Genomic DNA, 17934 nt, shown 5'->3' with positions numbered 1-17934 from the left:
GGCGACGGAGCAGGACACGACATAACCTCAACTTTATTGACCCGAGACCATTCCCTTGCAGATTTACTTGTTCGTTTCGGGTTGTTAACTTGCTGAAACAACCACTTTAATGGCATATTCTATTCCACGTATGGCAGCATAACTTTTTTCAATACATTCACATGTATGTACTGATCCATGGTTTCTTTTATCAGATGGACTGGTCCCAAGCCGCTGTGCGAGAAACTTCCCCCAAACCATCACTTTTATACCACCATGTTTCACTATCTTAAGAGTGTATTGCGGATTATATTCCGTATTTGGTGGACGACGGATATACAGCCTAGATCCTGCGCCACCAAATAAAACTACCTTACATTCGTCTGCTCACAAAATATTTCTCCATTTCTCCGGTTATCAGTTGACATGGTCCTTGACAAATTGGAGCCGTGGTTCAATATGTTTCTTTGTCAAAAATGAAACGTTTTGCTGACTCTCCGCAAATAAATTATATTCCAGTAAACGTCTATTTTTGTGAACAGCATAATTCAGTGACCGACACAAATATGAACTTATAAAATTGCAAATAATGTAAACAGCTGAAATTTATGCTTTAAGCTTTACTCTCGGAATACCGTTAAAAATATTTCTTGGCGTTCATGTTCTGACATAATAAATTTGTTGATTAAATATTTTATTTATTTAATTAATATTTATTTAGGAGTGTAAAACCCCTGAACAGGGTATATTAAGTTTGTAACGAAGGAGGATGGAGTCATGTGTAGAAGTTCACGCAAGTTAGGAAAGTTCTCTGATCGCCATTCACTTGGGAGGGATCAGAAACGATTTTCTTACAAATGACCTAAGCAGCTCACGTCTTCCGGTCTTTGACCAAGTATCCTCTGGGTAGCCTAAGAATATCCGTTTGAAGGCGAGCTAAAGTGATAAGACGAAACATCCCCTCCGCAGGACTGTGCGCTGGGCTTGGGACCCGCTACGTAAAAAACAGTACCAATGAGAAGGAACAACAAGACTCGGATGAGTCAAACCCCTTTTGATGATGACCATGGCAAACGAAATAAGGACTACGAATTGAGGGCATGCACCTGGAATGTCCGGTCCCTTAATTGGGAAGGTGTCGCTGCCCAGCTGTTTGATGTCCTCGTGAAAATAAAGGCTGACATCACCGCAGCCCAAGAAATGCGATGGACGGGACAAGGACAAAGACGAGTAGGTCCTTGTGGCATTTACTACAGTGGTCATATAAAGGAGCGCAAGTTTAGTGTGGGATTCGTGGTGGGAGAGAAACTCCGTCGCCGAGTACTATCATTCACTCCGGTGAATGAACGTCTAGCCACAATCCACATCAAAGCGAGGTTCTTCAACATATCGCTGATTTGATTACTTTTATTAGCGCTCGAAGCGCACTTATGAGAGCTGTCCCCGCCACGATGTCAAAATCGTGCTTGGCGACTTTAACGCCAGAGTGGGAAAAGAAGGTATTTTTGGCACTACGGTTGGCAAAATCAGCCTCCACGACGAAACATCCCCAAATGGGATCGACTTTGCCGGGGTTCGAAATATGGTTATCTGTGGTACTCCGGATCGAAAAACCACCAACCAGATCGATCATGTTGTGATAGATGGAAGACACGTCTCCAGTGTTTTAGATGTGCGTGCGCTCCGAGGTCCTAACAACGACTCGGACCACTATCTTGTTGCAGCCAAGATTCGCACCCGACTCTCTGCAGCAAAGAACGCACGCCAACAAACACAAGGAAGGTTCAACGTCGAGAAGCTGCAATCACAACAGACAGCCGAACGATTTTCTACTGGGCTTGCACTCCTGCTCTCTGAGAGCTCTCGTCAACAACTCGGTATAAGGGAACTGTGGGACAGCATTTCAAACTCCTTACGTACAGCTGCAACCGAAACCATTGGTTTTCGGAAAGTGCAAAAGAACAGCTGGTACGACGAGGGGTGCCGTGTCGCTGCGAAAAAAAAACAGACTGCCTACCTCGCAACGTTACGATCGACCAAAACACGTGTGGGATGGGATAGATATCGAGAGTTGAAGAGGGAAGCGAGACGCATTTATAAACAGAAAAAGAAAGAGGCCGAAATGCGTGAGTACGAAGAGCTTGATAAGCTGGCCGACAGGGGTAATGCTCGAAAATTCTACTGCGGGGACAAACAGAAGATTTCAAGACCGGAGCACACTCTTGTAGAATCCCCAAAGGTGATCTAGTCATCGATTCCCAGAGCATACTTAAATTATGGAAGGAACACTTCTCCAGTAGACGCACCACCTATTCTTCGATTTCAAAGCTGCTTTCGACAGCACGAAAAGGAGCTGCCTCTATGCCGCGATGTCTGAATTTGGTATCCCCGCAAAACTAATACGGCTGTGTAAACTGACGTTGAGCAGCACCAAAAGCTCCGTCAGGATCGAGAAAGACATGGCGACTCCCTATCGTGCGACTTCTTCAATCTGCTGCTTGAGAAAATTATTCGAGCTGCAGAACTTAATCGACCAGGTACAATCTTTTATAAGAGTGTACAGCTGCTGGCATATGCCGATGATATTGATATCATTGGCCTCAACACCCGCGCCGTTAGTTCTGCTTTCTCCAGACTGAACAAGGGAGCAAAGCAAATGGGTCTGGCAGTGAACGAGGGCAAGACAAATTATCTCCTGTCATCAAACAAACAGTCGTCGCACTCGCGACTTGGCACTCACGTCACTGTTGACAGTCATAACTTTGAAGTTGTAGATAATTTCGTCTATTTAGGAACCAGTATTAATACCACCAACATCCAATCCAACGCAGGATTACTCTTGCCAACAAGCGCTACTTCGGACTGAGTAAGCAATTGAAAAGTAAAGTCCTGTCCCGACGAACAAAAGCCAAACTCAATAAGTCACTCATAATTCCCGTACTGCTATATGATGCAGAGGCTTGGACGATGACAACAACCGATTATTCGACGTTACGAGTTTTCGAGAGAAAAGATCTGCGAAAGATGAGAATATCGCATGCGATGGAATGATGAGCTGTACGAGATATATGACGACATTGACATTGTTCAGCTAATTAAAGCGGCTACGCTAGCTAGGTCATGTTGTTCGGATTGACGAAAACACTCCAGCTCTGAAAGTATTCGACGCAGTACCTGCCGGGGGAAGCAGAGGAAGGACCAAGTGGAGAAGGACCTTGCTTCACTTGGAATATCTAATTGGCGCCACGTAGCGAAGAGAAGAAACGACTGTCCCGCTGTTGTTAACTCGGCTATAATCGCGTAAGCGATGTCTACGTTAGTAAAGAAGAAGAAGAAGATGTCGAGCTGAGTCGATTTAGCCATGTCCGTCTGTTTGTATATATACGAACTATTCCCACAGTTTTTACACAGTTACAGTTTCTCTTCCAGAAGCTGCTCATTTTTCGGAACTGCCGACAACGGACCACTATAACATATAGCTGCCATACAAACTTAACGATCGGAATCAAGTTCTTGTATCACATTTCACATGTTGATACTGAAGATGTCCGCTAAACAAAATTCGGAATTGAGGACGAACCTGTGGGATATATTCCATCGTGGCATCACTCCAGAACGTGATGCCATAGTTATGAGTATAAACCAAGACTCGTACGCATTCCTCGAATTCAGTTCAAGGTCGGTTACTACAACATCGCGACATCACCTCCGATAGAGAGTTACCCCTGCCATTACCAATCTGGAAAAAACAAGTATGCAGCTTATTATTTGAACAGATGCTGCTTCCCATCATACAGCTTTGACCGTAATGCTAAGGGAATAGCTCTGTTCGACTACATTAGCTATAAGGACTCTCTCACTATAAATATAGGTAACACCCCCACCTTTCTAAACTAGCGTGGAAGAAAGTCTTAGATGTATATATAATAGAAATCCGGTTGGCCAAGTATCGGACTTAAAAGTATCTTCAGCATTCCTTTTCCGGCATCAACTTCAAAGTTAATATCAGGAGTACAGAGATACCGATGCATAGGAGTAGGTCCAGAATGAACATATGTGGCCGAACTGAGTCGCTCAATAGGTACTCTCGCAGTACTCGCTGGTGCTTTTGAACCAGCATGCCACTTAGAAGAGCGTTTCCACCCTAGACAAACCATGGATGAATGAGAAATCAATCAAACTTCCATGGAAGTCTGGTAGGGCCTTTAACAAGGTTAAGCGACAAATGTTGGGTTGCTTATTTCGTAAACACAAACTCAGAATAGCAAAACGCAATTCGTGGTGTTTTTTCTGTGATCAAGTTGACAGAGTAAGTGGTACGGTAAAACTTAAAATAAATTTTATCGAAAGATCACAAGACGAGGTACTTAACGTGAAGGATTCTACAAATTTACATATGGCGTGGTGGTATAGGAGATGGCATTATCGAAAAAGTACCGCATTAAATCCCTGAACAAGTACAGCGGGTCTGTTTACTGAGGATTAGGGCGCAATGAAATCCATAAAACGACCTGCTGACTCATGAATTTAGGACACTCGAGTCAGACTCGGCGCCATCACGGGGATGACATCATACTCGACCTTGTTAAGGAACTCGGGCTGAATTGGCAATTCGACCGAGTAAGGGAAACCCAAGAGGAAGTAAACACTACGTTTCAACTCCTAAATAGAGAAAAAAGGACCAATGGTTCTGTTATCGATAGTTCCAACGGCTAAATATAAAAATTCATTGACCAACTTAAAAGACCTTGGGCAGATATTGTTGGATAAAGCCCTTAACAATGGTGAAAGCAGCCTCCTGCTGTTACGTCATCAGATGACGCCACCACTCCTACGCTGGCCCAGCCTAATGTAAGAAGAAGTTTTTTTAAAAATATTAAAATTGTAAATATGTGTATTTTACAATAATTACTGCGTACATACAAGGTCTGTCGCATAAGAAACAGAACTTTTTAAATATAGCTGTTTCTGGTGGCGCCACCTATTGGTGGCTATATGAATTTCGTAAAAATTCTAAGAATCTAATTCGGAATCGATCTCCAGTAGTCGAAGTCGATTAAGAATCGGTTCTTGACATTCGAAAAATCGATTATTTTACGAGAAAACTCGATTCTCGAGTAGAATCGGGATCGAGTTTACCATCCCTACTGGCAGCCATCGGGGCACATATAAAACCTCCGCACAATAACCACCACAAAAAAAAAATGATTTTTTTTCTATGTCATTTATATGGAAAACAGAAAATTTGAAATAGGCACCTCTTAATATTAATATTAATAGCTCATCTTTTGAGTGGCTTTTTTTTTACACATTTTCGAAAGTTTTGAGCCTGTTTTTCAGTTGAAAAAAAGAGGTTGCCTCAGAATGGCACACCCTAATGTACATATATAATGAAAGAAACCGACTGAATGTATTATTATTATATATTGGAGTACGCCTTGGTTGTAATTAAAATTCGCCCAACTTCACATTGTACGATAAAAATAATTTGAATAATTTCACAAACCAAATATGGTTGAAATTGGTCTTATTATGTCTGAGATATAAGTTTTCACCTTAAGATGCACAGTGCACAACTCTAATATCCATGTTAATGATCGCGGGTCGATTATTTTTTCTATGAATCGCGTGTGAGAGAAATTCTCTCCGGATTATTATGTACAACTTTGCCGAAGAGACTCTGGCTCTAAAGCAGATTTCGACCAGCGAAGTTTAAAAAAATCCGAATAATCAGATGGGAGATACATGTTTTAGTTGTACGATCTAGCCCAGACCTGTCCAACATACGGCCCCCGGGCCACCATCCGGCCCGCCATCTCTTAGAGTCTTTGGGCATCCCAGTTGTATAGGTTTGCTTCTATATGTTTACATTTGTGTGTGTCAATTAAAAAACTTACTCTATTGCAAGTAAAACAGTGCTCCCTGTAGTAAATAAAATAAGCAGTTGATAAAAAAGAGTACATAAAGTACTGTACTTTGCAAGTGCCTACAAATTGGTTTAAATCTCATGAGTATATCAAGCAAAACGCGTACATGTACAAAAAGAAAACAAAACAAAAGAAGCGTGCCATATGGCACGAACTGATTCAAATAGCGCAACAACAAATTCATGAGAAATATTTTCGTCACAAACATCAACACGAGCTAATGGGAAAACTTGTGTGTTTGTTTTTTCGCATTTTCGCTCCAGCAAATTTTGTGGAAAAAATAGCAACAACATTCATCATTTTTTCTTATGATCCGTTAACCAGGAAGTAATAGGAAATCCTATGCCCAAAAATGATAATTTGGGAGCGATAAAAAAACAAATTGTTTTTGTTCTCGCACCATAAATTTCATTTTTGGAAAGCCTTTGCATTTGTTTTTGTACAAATTAATATACATAATATTAATTACATACAAATTAATATAATATCAATTACATACAAATTGTTTGAAAAATAAGTAATTAGTAAGTGATGGATAAAGTAGTGCAGACAGTTAATTTTATACGCGCAAGAGGGCTTAACCACAGACAGTTACAGGCTTTTCTGGCTGATGTCGGTTCAGATCACGAAGATATTGTATACTTCAGTCGCGTTCGCTGGCTCAGCAGAGCAGCTACACTAAAACGATTTTATTCCATGCTGGACGACTTAAAGATTTTTCTTGACAACAAAGACCAAGAAATTACTTTCCTTACTGATGAGCAGTGGTTGGCTGATCTGGCTTTCCTGGTTGATATAACTAAATATCTTTCTGATCTTAACTTGAAACTGCAAGGGAAAAACCAACTATGCACACAGTTATACGAACACGTTCTAGCTTTCACAAAAAAGCTTTTGTTGTTGGAAAAGCAGCTGAAACAAAAGCAGTTGATTCATTGGGAGACCTTATCTACAAGAAAGCAAGATACCTTGGATTTTGACAAGTACGTGTTGGTGTTACAAAGATTAAGGAACGAGTTTGACGACAGATTCGCAGACTTCAAATCACAAACTCCCTGCATGAAAGTGTTTCAAAATCCATTTGATGTTGAAATTGAAGGCGCTGCGCTGAATTTACAGCTGGAGTTAATAGAATTGCAAAGCAGCTCTCATCTAAAAACAGCATATTATAATTGTCTTCCAAACTTAATTGAATTTTACAAAAAGTATATTACACCCAGTCAATACCAAAACCTTACTAAGCTGGCTATTCAACAAATTTCTTTATTTGTTAGTACATACAGTTTGCGAGCAGCTGTTTTCTCGTATGAAATTTAACAAATCAAAAAGCAGATCATCTTTATTAGATAGCCATCTTAAAGGCGTTTTGCGCATAGCCACTTCTAAAACTCCAGCTGACATATGTAGATGCGCTGTGCAAACAGAAAAAATTTTAGACATCTCATTAATTAGATTTTAAGAATAAGAATATCTTTATATGCTAAGGCCATAGTTACATTAATAATAATATATTAAGATTTATGTGATGTTGCTTTTTATAAATAAATAAATATACTAAAACTGAAGGTCTTTTTATTGTTTTTTTGGCCCGCTACGGTTATGAAAATGCTAAACCTGGCCCTTCACAAAATTATGTTGGACGGGCTAGATTCTAGCCGATTCCGACAAATTCTCAATAGAATATCAAAATGTACCTATGTTTAAAACCTCATTCGGAGATCACAAAACCTGACGACCAAACTTCGCCTTATAAATTGTCGGCTCAAAACTGGTTTTAAGCCAAGTTGTTCAGATTGATCCGCAGAACAATTCCCGCATACGCAATTTTCCCCTTTTTTCATCCCTGTAAATGAACCCGCTCTAATGCGGACATGCGTAAAACAAAAAAACCCAGTATTAAGTAAGTATTTTTATATATGTACCTATATTTATATTTTGTTCATTAACCCTTCTAGTTGATAAAATATCATTTCTTTATAATTTAAGTTCGTGAGGAGTGACAAATCCAATTAACATACAGACTTACATAATTAAATATAAACAGAATGCATGCGATTGTATCACTTTCATGACATGTACATATACTCGCTAGTATAATGTAACTTGAAAATGATAAGAGAACTCGAACATAACTAGCAAAAAAACAACGAAGAATCAAAGAAAGTTTATGAGTACTTATAAACATTTGAAACTTATTGGACAGACGAAATAAAAGATTATTGCAATATCGAATAAAATGTATGATATGATCCGTTATTGCCCATTATAAAACATAATGTAAATGAAATATATTTTGGTATCTATATTAAATGCATCAAAATGCAGTTAATGCGAAAGATAAAATTATATGGTAACAAGGAAGAAAGCGGTAAGGGTTTCATCTAGTTTCACGGAGTGGTCCTTCAAATACTTGTTCTCGCCAATGTGACATGTAGATTAAACCGATTAGGGGAGAATCGCAAACTCATTTTTTAACCCATACTTGTAATACTCGTATATATAACTTTATTCCTATCCCGATTAGTTTTAGATGTTACACAAAACAATTAGGGGAAGATACCTATTATACTATGTTGCATGTTTTTGCAGGAGTATAAATATATGTACAAGTATCGCTTTTAGTGCAAGATTTGAAAAAATCAGCAAAGTAAGTATATTTGGTATAAAAAGGTTAAAGGTACTAAATTTGCATTTTTAATTTCCAATTCTTTTGTTGAGAGATCTGGCCTACTAACGCATAAATTTGTCAATCAGATGGCCGAATAATTTATGCCTGATATATGTACATATGAGAATTGAGAAGGAACCGATATCAACCATTTTTAATGACGAATGCATTTAACTCATGTTTGGTAATAAATTATCTATATGTAAAAAAGAATTAGAAGAAGAGTATTAGTTACACTACTTATAACTTAAGAACCGAGTTGATTGAAAATTGGTGGCGAGATAGCTCAGAAACAGGGGACGGACATAGGATACGTTTTATCTTATTAAATATGTTCATAATTACAAAAATTATATTTCAAATCAAACTTCAAATTCATGCACAGATGTGAAACTTATTTGAATATTTTATTACATTGCAAGAATACAGTAATTTTCGTATACATGGAAGATAAGTACTGATCGTTGCTATTGGACATGGGACGCACCACGTAGAACCAGTAATACATTTTTATACCAGAATTCTGTACTGTAATACAGACACTAGTCTCAAAATTGGAGATTTTAAATTTCTGAGTGATCATCAATTGAAAACGAGCAGGTCTAATCAGCTTTTACATTTCCTTATTTAAAGAAGTATATAAACTTGAATGAACAAATATTAAATTTTCTACATAGTCATAAAGCATAATCTTATATATAAAAATGAAACTGTTTTCGTTGTCACGGCATCATTTGGCTAATTTTTTTAGTTGTATTTGTTATTATTAGGAGAAGGTTCTTATGTAAGAAAAAATTACAAAAGTTGCTGGAAAACCCCTAAAAACAGCCCTTTTCTTTTTCCATACAAACGTTATTTTGTAAATACATATATACATACATACATACATATGTACATATGTATGTAAGTAAAAATGATTGTGTGTTTGTTAGTACAGTAGAGGCCCGCTAATCCGGATCAATTAAAACCGACCCCTATCCGGAATATAAGGGAATCCGGATTACCAAAGGCATATCAGAACTATGTATGCATTAAGATAAAATATTTATAAATTTCTGTTTGTTTATTATAACAAATAATACACATGTTTCAAACTTAAAACAATACATTGGAAATAAATGTTAGAAATTTGTATGTAGCAAGCGGTGTAATAAATCTCTAAATTTAATTGAAAAAATCGATTAAATTTGGTTTGGTGAACGCTTTTTTGTTTAGCCTCTATTGCTCGCTGCCGTAGCGTTCTAAGAATACACAAACTGTCCGATTTAACGTTATTTTCCTCTGACCACTGTATACAGGTGCTGAAGCTTTTAATAGCGTCTTCATGTTTAGCTTTTGGTTCATTGTTTTCGACTTTTTCAACGAAGGAATCGTCGTCACTATGGAGGGGTAAATGGTCGTTATCTCCAATAAGCCATTCACTAATTTCAGATTGTGGCAGTTGATGATTGTTATTATCCATTCTCTGCAAAATTTCCGATTTCTGTTAGCTCTTGTGCATCTTCACGCTGTGACGTCCTTTCTTTGAGAACAGACAGAAAAACGCTATCATCTGGATCCTCATCGGCATCGGAACTTTTTTCGGTATAAACTATGTCGTTATTCCCTGAATAGGGAAGAATTTTTTGACAACATTTTGCTACTGACGACAGCTTGTCCCAAGAATTCGCAAGCAAAAAAACAGCATCCTTTATTGTGAGTTTTTTATTAACTTTGGAAACATCATTTTCTTCCAAAGACAGGATATGCACCAAGAGGCTTTTGAGATAATACAATTTGGTTAAGCGTATTGTGTTTTTGTGGAAGAAATATGGTTATAATTTTACCATCGTCGCTCGTAAGCTGCGCAACCGATGCGTGACAAGAAGCATTATCAACTAGTAAAATAGCTTTTCCATCTAAGTTGTTTTCCGCTTGAAAATCCTTTACTTGTTTGACAAACGACTCGTGAAACCATTTTACGAAAATAGTTGAAGTCATCCAGGCATTTTTTGTCGAGTAATATTCAACTGGAAGATCGCTACAGTTCTTAAAAGCTCTGAGATTTTCCGCTTATCCAATTACCACCATTTTAAGTTTATGTGTGCCATCACCGTTTGCACAAGCAAGAAATGTTACTCTCTCTTTAGAGGTTTTTCTCCCTGGAGCACTTCTTTCTACAGCAGACAGACACCCATGTTTGATCAGGAAGTAATTTCCAGAATATTGCGGATTCACACAAGTATGAAACAAAGCGCACGCATAAGTGGCGAAATAAAGTGCGAAGCGAATGTAGTGAATAATAAACATGTGTCCGGATTAGAGAATACGGATAGAGAATGTCGGTCCGGATTACAAGGTACATAATAGAAATTTTGAATTTTTTAACTCTGTCCGGATTACAGTAGAATCCGGATTAGGCCGTGTCCGGATTAGCGGGCCTCTACTGTAACGCTAACGCTCGAGAACGGCGGAATCAACCTTCATGAAATCAGAAGTTGTTCGGTGTCGATCTGGAAAGGGTTAAATATAAAAAAACAATATACTTTTCATAAGAAAAGTCGAATAATTGGAAATTTCCAAAAAGTGACTTTTCATACAATTCTTTTTTGTTTTGTTTTTCAATATTTTGATTTGTAAATTATTTGAATCGTTCAATTTCGTTCGCTTGCTTTTTTATTCCGGCTATTTAAAAGAAAAATTATTGAAAATTATTCAGTGAAAACTTTATGTGTGTTTCAAACGAAGTGATCAATTACAGATTGAAATTTGTTACGAAGCCACGAAGAGGTCCCGCTAATATCGGTCGGTGTTATTTTTGCCATCAACGCCAAAGCACATGAACGAGTACTCCCAGGATGCGATGACATACGTGTGGAATTATGGATCTGGGTCAATCAGCAAGCGACCGTAACATTGTCTCAGCACGACTTTTCAAACAACAGTTACGATGTTCTTCTTGGGATGGTGAATAGTGGTTCCACCAGATCAAATTGATGAAATCATTTGTGCGGAATTTCCTGATGCAGAGAAAGATCCAGTATTAAACGAAGTGATGAAAACCAATGTGGTTCATGGACCTTGCGGACACCACAATTCCACTTCGTTTTGTATGCCTAACAATAAATGCACGAACATTATCCACTTGCTTTCCTTTCGGAAACACAAACTAGAAATGATGGATATCCAACTCTATCGTCGTAGCTCATCAGACGAAGATACAACTTATAAAGGGTGATTTTTTAAGAGCTTGATAACTTTTTAAAAAAAAAAAACGCATAAAATTTGCAAAATCTCATCGGTTCTTTATTTGAAACGTTAGATTGGTTCATGACATTTACTTTTTGAAGATAATTTCATTTAAATGTTGACCGCGGCTGCGTCTTAGGTGGTCCATTCGGAAAGTCCAATTTTGGGCAACTTTTTCGAGCATTTCGGCCGGAATAGCCCGAATTTCTTCGGAAATGTTGTCTTCCAAAGCTGGAATAGTTGCTGGCTTATTTCTGTAGACTTTAGACTTGACGTAGCCCCACAAAAAATAGTCTAAAGGCGTTAAATCGCATGATCTTGGTGGCCAACTTACGGGTCCATTTCTTGAGATGAATTGTTGTCCGAAGTTTTCCCTCAAAATGGCCATAGAATCGCGAGCTGTGTGGCATGTAGCGCCATCTTGTTGAAACCACATGTCAACCAAGTTCAGTTCTTCCATTTTTGGCAACAAAAAGTTTGTTAGCATCGAACGATAGCGATCGCCATTCACCGTAACGTTGCGTCCAACAGCATCTTTGAAAAAATACGGTCCAATGATTCCACCAGCGTACAAACCACACCAAACAGTGCATTTTTCGGGATGCATGGGCAGTTCTTGAACGGCTTCTGGTTGCTCTTCACCCCAAATGCGGCAATTTTGCTTATTTACGTAGCCATTCAACCAGAAATGAGCCTCATCGCTGAACAAAACACGCGCGCGAAACACATTTCGAACCGAACACTGATTTTGGTAATAAAATTCAATGATTTGCAAGCGTTGCTCGTTAGTAAGTCTATTCATGATGAAATGTCAAAGCATACTGAGCATCTTTCTCTTTGACACCATGCTAATCCTAACCTCAAAAAAATCACCCGTTAGTAGTGAATATCGAAGTTGACAACATATGGATCGTGCTATATTCTCCACTGTTGTCTAATTCACATTGAAAACTCATATCAATGTTTAGTATTGCAGTTTGGTGTAATCTATAAAATACGTTTGTAAGTACGCCACCAAAGGAACCAATATGGCGGTTATTGGTCGTGAACGATACGGTCGATACGTAAACTGCAATAAAGCGCTTTGTAGGATATTTACTTTTGCAATTCATGAACGTTTTTCGACTGTTGTGCGTCTCGCAGTTAATTTGGAGAATGGTCAAAGAGTGTATTTCAACCCGGGGAATACATTACAGCCAGTGGAAACACCACCCGCAACAAAATTAACTTTTACGAGTTTTTGCTCAACTTTCGTCAGAGATCTGTTTGCGAGGACATTCGGAAATACCCCGATGGAATGTATCGTCGAAGAAATAATTACGCAGAAAGCAACGCCAACCAGTAGATGGACATCCAGGTATGTTAACAAGTAATGCATTAGGACGAATATAGACAATCCACCCAAAAAACGACGATTGTTTCTACCTTCGGTTGCTATTGATAAATGTACGCGGTTCAATTTGAGTCAATGCGTACTGTGAATGATAGGTGTGTGCAACTTTTTGAGAAGCAAGCCAGCAATTACAATTGCTGGAAAATTATAGTCACTAGAATCAAACGATGGACAATGCGATAGCTACTTCGAATGCCACTGAAGTTCGCACACTTTTCGCGATGTGATCATCGCCTTCAAATCCGCGTCAATTATGGGATACGACCAAAAATTACATTACCGAAGGCAATCGTATTCGCTAAGAATTGGAAATGGGTCAATACCGGTTGATACTTCCGGTAGTTTGACATCAATTCCATCTGCCGTTTATCAATTCACGAAAGATGAACTCATCACAAATGTTCGGACATTGGCCAAATTATCGTAACTATGATTGCTTAAGTGCACACGCAATGATAGCTGCCAAAAATAGCGTTGTTGATGACTTAACTGGAAGATTCAAAGTCAAATTCCGCGAGACTTGCGCTCATACAAATCGATCGATCGTCTTGACAATGAAGGCGATGCCGTGAATTATCCAGTGGAATTTTTAAATTCTATAGAGAGGCTTGGTATGCCACCGCTTCATTTGCGTCTTAAAGTTGGATCTGTCCTTATTATGTTTCGCAATCTGCAAGCGCCGAAACTGTGTAATGGAACCCGACTGATTGTGACGCACCTATCGAATTCAAGAGGGCAGAATGCTTGATTCTACGAATTCCTTTTCAAACGGATTCCGTTTCCAGTAAAAATTGCATTTGAGATGAAAATCATCAGGACACAAGGATATTCGCTAAAAATGTGTGCCATAAATTTGGAACTGCTATGCTTTTCACACGGCCAAAAATACGTGGCGTGCTCACGAGTTGGAAAACCATCTTCTCTGTACATTTACGCACCGGAAAAGAAACCAAAAAATGTTGTTTATCGAGCTACGTTACATTGAAAAAAAAAACAAAAACAAAATTATAAATTTAACTTTCTATTCATTTCAAAACACATAATTTCATGCAAGAAAACGGCTGCGGGGTCAGCTAGTTACCAATAAAAATAAAAATTATGTTAACTTTGTTTCAAAATAGTTACGAAATTTATGTGAATTAAATTTATTTTTAACTTTTTCGTGTTTGAATGGCTTAAAAAATATAAAAACACTACAAACGATTAATATCTATGATGATCTCTGTAAGTGAAGTATCAGTATATTTAAAAGGACAAACAAGAATTATTTTTAGTTTTTTGACCTGCTAACTATTAGGTGACAAATGTGCGACAATATTTTGTGACTAAAGACCAGAGACCATGAATAGTAACTTGTCAAAAATTGAGGATTTACTTCAAAAGGTAAAAAAAGTGTCTAGAGACTGCTTACAAAATTGCGCTATGAATATCAAAACAGAAAATTGCATTGTATCGCCAGGACATTGCTCGAGTATGGCCAAACAAAACACCGATATTCATAACAAGTTAAATGCAATATCTAATAAAAAACATGTAAGGAAAGGGAACTTAGCCCTTCGAACGGTTCGGTGCAACCGAACATTTTATGCTCTTGAAACTTGCAAGAATCAAATCTCGAAATTTTTCTAAAAAAAAATTTGCAAAAGAATTAAACATTTATTTTCCTATGAAATCGGTAAGTTTTATTAAAATTAAAATCACGCATTTTGACCAACCTGAACGGTTTAAATATAAATATTATAATATAAAAATTAAATATGGGTGGAAAGGGATGATTACATTAATTTTGATATCGCTCAAGTACACTCGGAAACATAATTTGAAGAAATTTTATACAATATACATATGTATAAAAAATACTTACTGACGACATATTCGGTACAAAACTTGTTGGAATAACAAAAATCACTATAAGTAGTATAAGGGAGTTGGGGCCGCATTGATTCGATTTTTCTTTCAGACCCACAAAAGTACAAATGACGATCACGAAAAAAATTTCGCAACTTAGGGTAAACAGTAGGGTGGGTCGATTCCGGACTTTTTTCGATTCGGGATTTCTAATAGTGCGGAAAAGTTGCCTTAGTACTTCCTGATTCCAATGCAACTTTTTGTTTTGAGATCGAATTGCATCTTCAACCCCAACTCCGGCCTTGAAATTTCGGAAATTCGCCTAAAATCGTTTATTTGTCACGTCATTTGCTACCGAAATGGTTTCTGTGATAATGGCTGTAGGACGAACCGTTCCCGAGATACGAGCGAAAAGGCGGCGCGCCACAGCGCAAGGTGAAAATTGTTGCAGCTCTCAGCTAACCTGTATTGGTCACCCAGAACCCACCGCGTGGAGGTGGCTGCTCTTCGGGTTCCTCCCAAGCCCAACCCAACCAACCAACCATATGTCAGGCTTGTTTTAGTCTGAATCTGTGTCAAATTTATTGATAAAATCAGATTTTGTACTAAACTTTGGCACTTGTTGCCTAGATTTCAGTGTAGAGCGTATAAAACGATCACGAGATTGGGGGCCAATAACTTTAGAAGATGTCTCTGTCACCAGTTTGACGGTTCTCTCGACTGCCACGGTGTGAGAGGGGAATTCACTAAATTTCCATACCTCTGCAGTGTCTCCCGACAGCCCTTTTATGAGTTCTTCGTTAGAAACTGAACAAAGAACTGGTGGAACAGTCAAGGTAATAGTCTTCCAGTTAATCATATCGTAATAAGTATTAGCTTTGAAATTCAGCTTTGGCACTTTATTACATCTAACCCTTCCATTTACAGTGTCAGACTCTGCTTCTCTGGCTGCCAGAAGACGGTCAAGGTCCAACTTTCTGACTTCTATCCGTTCGTCAGTCATCATACTAAGGAGAATGTTTTCTGGAAGAGCAAAGAAAGCATTCTGTTGAATGGATGAATCGACAACCTTGCGCAGTTTAGCAGGTAAGTATCTCGACCTTTGAATTGCAGCATAGAGATGGCGCGAGCCATATTTGATTGAACTGTTGAATCTTATTGAGAACCACAAAGGTGAGTAAACTGTAAGTATGTACTTGACCAAAATCTTTATTTCCTTTGTTGGTTTGTGTGTAGAAATGTATAATCTCAGAATTCTATTTGCACAGGTGAGCCAGCGAGATTTGCACATGTTACCTGGATGCATCGACGCTAAATCAGAGGAACATTGACCGGAAATAACAGCTTCTGATATTTTATAGAGATAAGCTTGGTCTGTGCTAAGTTGGGTCGGATTAATAACCTCAAAATGTAATTGGCAGGATGGAAAACTTTCAAATTTGACAACTGGCAACTTCTCACAATCAGGGAGCAGTTTACCTATGTCGCTAGAGAATGTATTTGGAGTCTTTGAGACACCATCTATGTGTTCGAAAAGAGCACGAAATGGAAGTTCGTTGAAATGTAGAAGACAAACCCGCTGTAATGGCCTACCTATTCTTTCTTCTAGTTTCCGAATGATTCCACCTTTCCAACCTGTGTTCGTGTTGGTGCCATCAGCACCGATAACTTCTAGATGTTCCACATCAACTGAATTGTCTTCTAAATGTTGCCATATAGGTTGCGTCTCATCCTCAGCTGACCCGGAAGGAGAGGTGACGTGGCCAAAGTAAATGACAACCAGGTTACGCTATAAGAGAAATATGTTCCTCTTTGACAGTGTCGCGGTAGTACTTTTCACCTTCGCTGACTTGTGTAAGTGTATTGTCTTTGCGGCAGTCAAAATACAGCCCATATACAGAGTCAATACTTTCGATGTTTTGGAGCTTAACTCCAACACTTTTTTTTGCCCGACTAATCTTGCATTTGTCAATGACAAAGCTAGCCTGATCCTCTGTTATCAAACCTGCTTTTTCAGAAAAGCAGATGAAACAATCAAGGCCGCTGCTCTATCACTTACTCCAAATCTTTGGGCAGCTAAAGCAGTGTGTTCTAATACTATTGTGTTTTGCTTGGTTTTAGAAGATGGAAGAGAAAATTCATCATCAGCATCGTTTTTGGAAGAATCCATGTGCGACGCACCTACATTGTTGTCGTCTGTATGAGAGTCTGGCTGATCTGAATGGTCACGTGTTCTAGCTGATACTTTTCTGGTAAGTGTTGATGTTGAATGACGTTTTGAAAGCTTTTCTTTACGTTCATTTTTCTTTGTAATCTTTTTTGTTTCAGGTAGATCAACACTTCCAATGCCACCAATTCATCTGGCTCTCCGGTCCAAGAGAAATGGTTGTTCATTGATAGGACCTTTCCTTTCCTTTGGACAAGTGCAAGAAGAAAAATAAATGCATTTACAACCAGCGATGTCAAATAATTTTCCGGCAGAAGAGACAAAGTCGTCTCTTTTAGAGCTCAAACCTATTGGCTTCCTTAAAAACATTTGTTTAAGAGTCAGAAATTTCTTATGGTATGTGGTGAGCATTTGTACAACTCTGGTGTGAGAAACTATCGGAATAGATGACATTTTGAAAGTATTTTCAACCTTTTTTGCAACTAACGGGTGATTTTTTTGAGGTTAGGATTTTCAAGCATTAGTATTTGACAGATCACGTGGGATTTCAGACATGGTGTCAAAGAGAAAGATGCTCAGTATGCTTTGACATTTCATCATGAATAGACTTACTAACGAGCAACGCTTGCAAATCATTGAATTTTATTACCAAAATCAGTGTTCGGTTCGAAATGTGTTTATCGACAAATTTTGTTCAGCGATGAGGCTCATTTCTGGTTGAATG

The 17934-nt window shown here is 38.4% G+C and overlaps 1 protein-coding gene across 14 annotated transcripts in view; it reads right to left on the bottom strand.

The window, feature by feature from the left end:
• LOC105225491 (uncharacterized) overlaps positions 1-17934 on the bottom strand; it is a 232280-nt gene that overhangs the window by 85868 nt on the left and 128478 nt on the right. For 2 of the 14 annotated variants that reach the window (XR_007423228.1, XR_007423229.1), the window contains exon 2: positions 1775-7318. The exons of the other annotated variants lie outside the window; for them this stretch is intronic. The gene's annotated coding sequence lies outside the window, so the exon portion shown is untranslated. Of the gene's footprint in view, positions 1-1774; positions 7319-17934 lie in introns of those variants that run through there. 14 annotated transcript variants of the gene reach the window in all.

The sequence above is a fragment of the Bactrocera dorsalis genome, chromosome 6 (genome assembly GCF_023373825.1).
Source record: "Bactrocera dorsalis isolate Fly_Bdor chromosome 6, ASM2337382v1, whole genome shotgun sequence".
NCBI lineage: Eukaryota > Metazoa > Arthropoda > Insecta > Diptera > Tephritidae > Bactrocera > Bactrocera dorsalis.
This window is presented reverse-complemented; position numbering and strand designations above follow the sequence as displayed.